Source organism: Ictalurus punctatus, chromosome 21, assembly GCF_001660625.3.
Source record: "Ictalurus punctatus breed USDA103 chromosome 21, Coco_2.0, whole genome shotgun sequence".
Taxonomy (NCBI): Eukaryota; Metazoa; Chordata; class Actinopteri; order Siluriformes; family Ictaluridae; genus Ictalurus; species Ictalurus punctatus.
Genome location: NC_030436.2, coordinates 10647069 through 10652123, shown reverse-complemented (window position 1 = coordinate 10652123; position 5055 = coordinate 10647069).

Sequence of the window (5055 nt, the reverse complement as noted above, 5' to 3'; positions counted from 1 at the left end):
AAATCTAGCGTTCTTTTCTCCTCCTACTGGAGCCACTACCTGAATCTGCACTTCTGCAGCTCTCCTTAAATTGCTCTTGACACGTCCGCTGAAGCTTCAGCTATGCTAATCGTTCTGCTTATTTTTATCTGTCCTTTCCCTCCCGTTTTCTTTTCAGCATTGAACAGGAGAGCACTTTTAAAAAATACATTTTTACCCCCACTTCCTCCCGAAGCCAAATCAAACTGCGTCCAAAAAAACAGCCTCTACGTGTGGGCTAATTTTCACATCTGCTCGAGTGTGAGCCTTAAAACAACAATTACTTAAGATAACAAGGCTATATAAATTACAGCAGCAATGAATTTAACTAGCAAAGCTCTTAAACCCTTGATATTCGGACGGTTCCAAGTTTTCCCCTCAGTGCAACCCAGAGAGTGAGTCAGATAACGTGGCGTGCGTTCAAATATCGGCTCCGTAGGGAACCGGTTATGGGATGTGCCAGGTTTCTGCAAGGTTTCACATGATTTATTAGTCAATCCTGTTTGTGAGGTTTTTACTACGTTTGTTGCAGCCTGTTACGCTGACTTCGTATACTTTCTGTGAGGAATAAAAAACAACAGGGTGTACTGTTATAGGAAACGAATCCTGAAACGTTTTATTCCTCTTACACCCCAGCAATTTGCCAACGATTACAACGTATCAGTGTATAAAAAGAACAATTCATCATACTTTTTATCCATTTAGAGTTATAGTCCATGGAAAATACTTAATTCCTGTTAGCGCTTAAGTGTCGGAAACGTTGCAGTTTAATCTCAGACTGTTATAAAATCAGTCAGTACAGGATTTTGCAGAATTTGTATTCGCTAATACAGATGCAGGATGAAGGTGTGTGTTGTGAGATCGTTATCAGGCCCTCGTATGGAATTATCAGCCTTTCTATTCCTTCTCGTTCGGTGACGGCTCCCTCTGGGTCCATCTCTTTCTCTCTCTCTTTCTCACAGGTCCAAGGGGTTAGCGATGTTTTTACTACCAAGTGTCCATCCTAATGTCCCGTCCTTTGATATTCCTCAAAGCAAAATAGCCCCCCTAAATAGCTTATCTCACACTTAAAGTGTGTTCATCCTGCTGTCTTGAGAGCAGCACAATCACAGCGCAATCACGATGCCGTGGGCTTCACGCTGTCCAATCGTTACAGTCGTAAAACCGAATTATTCTAGGTAGCCTTTCTGGAAGCGTTTCTGGAAAGTGCACTTGTGGTAAGCATTCTTCCAGGCCATTTTAAGAGTTTTTTCCCTACGCAGCACCCACATTATTATCACAGGCCCAAGCAGCAAGTGATGAACTGTGGGAAATGTGGTTTAACAAAAAAAAAACAAGCAAAAAAAACCCCAACAATTATATTATAAGAATAAGAATAAAAAAAAGAAACAGACTGTCCGTGTTGTTGTTGTTATTTATGTTGTTCCTATTGTTCTTGTTGTCTATAATTGTCATTTGGGCTGTCGTCTCAGCAAAATGCCTTGGTCTTAATAGTGCCCATTCAAAAAGTACAAATTCAGTTACAGGGTTCATGGAAAGTCACGGATATGGGTGGTCTTAGATATTGATCAACCGGCGCTTGGTGCTTCCAGTGCAGCTTGGTTTTCAGCTTAAAACCATGAGGCTAATGCATTTCCCTAGCTCAACGGCTGTCGCTCCAGGCCTTGTTTTTATACATTAGCGCATTCCCTCATGACAATCCTTTCGCCAGTGTCGTTTCCCTCCATCCAAAGCCACCCAAGACGCCGAACCAGAAATGGTGCAGAAATGTCCTTGGGCCACGTTTAGAGAAGAGGCTGTTTGCGGTTCCTCCCGTAGTTTCCTTTACTTCTCTTTTGTTAACCACCAGGGATGGCCTCTCTCTTTTGTCTCTCACCTTTAAGGGATTCCAGTCGAACCGATCTGTTTTGGGCCTGCAGGCACATTGTCAGACATGACTGGCTTGTCATGAAGAAGGCCTGAGTGATGTCCAGGATGGGGGGGGGGGTCAGGGTGTGGGTGTTTGGGTGTATGTGTTGCTTTTCTCCAGCAGGTCAGGTCCAGCCAAAAAAGAGCCAGAGGGGTTTCCCCTCTTTTAGTGACTGGATGACACGGGCCTGTTTAGTCAACAGAGAATGGAGGCAGAGGCTGATTAATATGTTGTGGATTTAGCTTTAGACGTCTAGCCTCCTCTTTCACCTGTTGGCTTCACTACCTATTATAATTTAGGAACCCAATCAACAACAGGATGGTGTGATGAAGTGCTGTTAATGCTACCACTGCCAAGTTTTCCAATAACAGCACACCCTTTATACGTGCTTTATTCCTCTGTTACACCACAGAAATTAGCCAAAAACAAACAAACAAACAAAAAACACACAACACATTGTTCTTTATATCCATTTCTAGTTACACTTAATGTTTTAGAACATCCATGAAACAAGTTCCCCTTCATCAATGAGTTTGGAAGCTATAAGTTAGTTATAAATTTAGTGTCTAAGTATATCATGGTCCATGCTTCATAAAAACTAAGAAAAACAACAACAACAAAAAAAATCTTTCAAGCAATTCCCAAAGCTAATGAGAAAATGTGAAAGAATACAAATAAGTTATCATAAAGTCCTGTATAACATATTAGCACAAACCAACACAAAGTAATGCAAATTCGAAACAGAGACAAAACAAAAACGTCAGCTAAATGCCACAAGAGAAGCAAGGACATGTGATACTGATTAACACAGAACCACTAAATGAACTGTCACAACATCTGACATTGACATAAAGGCTGTTAAAGACATTTAAGAAAAGGAAGATACTGCTCGTAAAAGCGTTTCTGCTTTTATTTTATTTTTTTGTGACACAGTCTTTCATTTCTTGTGTAGTTGTGCTGCTGAATCTGACTGAATTATTATGGATAATTGCATATCATCAGGTTGAAAAAAAAATCAAAGCTAACTTTGTGTTCAGGATATAAATGAAGAATAGCTGTTGGCCTAGAACAGAACCTTGTGGGACGCCATATTGTACTTTTTTATGCTTTGAAGTGTCTCCATTAACACTAAAAATCCTGCTGTTAAACCAGTCTACTAAACTACCGTGGTCAATAACGTGGCACGGAAATGGGATAAAAAAAAAAATCAGTTCGGTCCAAGCAGAACAAATATTTTAATATTTCGTTTCAGTTCTTGCATTCCAAACCTAACATAAGGTTCCTGAAGTGGTTAGAACACAGATATATTTTTAAAAATGTTAATTTTATATCTTTTACATAAACATATAGGTGACCTAATATAATAAAACTGTAGGTTTGGAAAGCTATTAGACCTGCAGCTGTGTTTATATTGGTAAGGACATGTCCACACACACACACACACATTATGACATTTTACTCTTTGTGCTCCAATATATAGCTGTAAGGTTGTTATTATCAAATGAAGTCCAAGTACATAGTTATACATTGTCAGGAAAGTAAGCAAATTCCCATTTAAAAAATACATATTCATGCTAGCTGGCTAAATGCTAATTGCTAGTTTAGATTAGCTAGCTAAGGTGTTTTTCTCTCATTCTCATGACTGTGGTGCAAAAACAATTGTTAAGTTTATCTGATCTGGTCCAAAACACAATGCTGTGTAACATTAAAGCCTTACAGAAATCATGTGAGGTGCAGTGTGATGTTGACGGAGGAGTTTACAGGTGAGACATAAATAAAAAGCTAGCAGGCTACATAGATTTAAAACATAATTTATTCTGGTTTTGTTCAGTACCAAAACGAAACAAGCAGACCATCATGGATCATTTCAGCCGGCACTGACGATCATATACTAAGATGTTTCTGGAAAACAACGATGAGGAAAAGAATCAACGGCAGGGTGGTGCAATGAAACCGAGTTACCTTTAGCGCCCCCAAAGTCGATTGTTTACCTGTAACAGAACATTTGGAAGTCTTTCATTCCTCTTATACCACAGCGATTTGCCAAATGTAACCAAAAAAAGCGCTGAGACTGGAGACCCCTTCCATAAATATTCTGAAATGAATCTCCTCACAGAAAACTTCACCGTATCAATGATCTGAACGAACTGTTCCCACAGAAACGATAACGTATTAATATGAACCTGCCGATCATGTTACTCTCAGAGCCGACCGTTATAGAAAATCAGTCAACACCTTCTGACCAATCAGAAACCTAGAATTCGATGGCCCTTGTTCCAAGAAGTCATCTCTCTTGCTTGAACACTCCTATACAAGCGAAACGATCTACGCAGCACCCCGGTTGGTTGTTGCCATTTTTAAAAAAAATGTATGGCATGACTTTCCCGTTCAAGTCTCCAATTTGTGTTTGTGCTGCATATATATATATATATTTATATATATATATATATATATATATATATATATAATATATATATATATATATATATATATATATATATATATATATATATTTTTTTTTTTTATTATAAATAAGCATTATGCACTATACCTCCCTCCCCATGTTAAGCACTCTTATAGCCTTCTTCTGTTGTCACAACACATCACAAGCCCGTTTCAGTCTGATCTGAAGCACGTTTAAAGATGCCCAAGGGTGCAAACCGGTGCAATATACCGTAGGTGGTCGACACTTCAAAACAGGACTGTGCATGAGAGACAAACGGGTGAGGTGTGTTTGCAAACACCACCGAATCGACTCTGTGTGTGTGTGGGTGAGGTCAATGGCTACAGGCAGCAAGAGATGATTAGCAAGCCACTCAGCGTTGCCAGTGCTACACTTGAGCGTAGTGACTTTCACAAAAGTGAAAGTCTGACTACTGTACCTGACCAGCTTTGACACGAGATAACCGTGTACCATGATATATATCACTTAAATTGTATTCACAGACCTACACAGGATCCTGGGCTGCATCTCAACCACATTTTGACCTATGACAGCTGTGGTTTTTGTTTGAAAAGGCAGATGGATTATGATTTTTAAAGGCACATTAGATCTTTGGTTGGAGCTACACGATATAAACGATGTCATTTTTGTAGAGCTGGCTTTAAAGCCTCTGTCGGTACGTTCA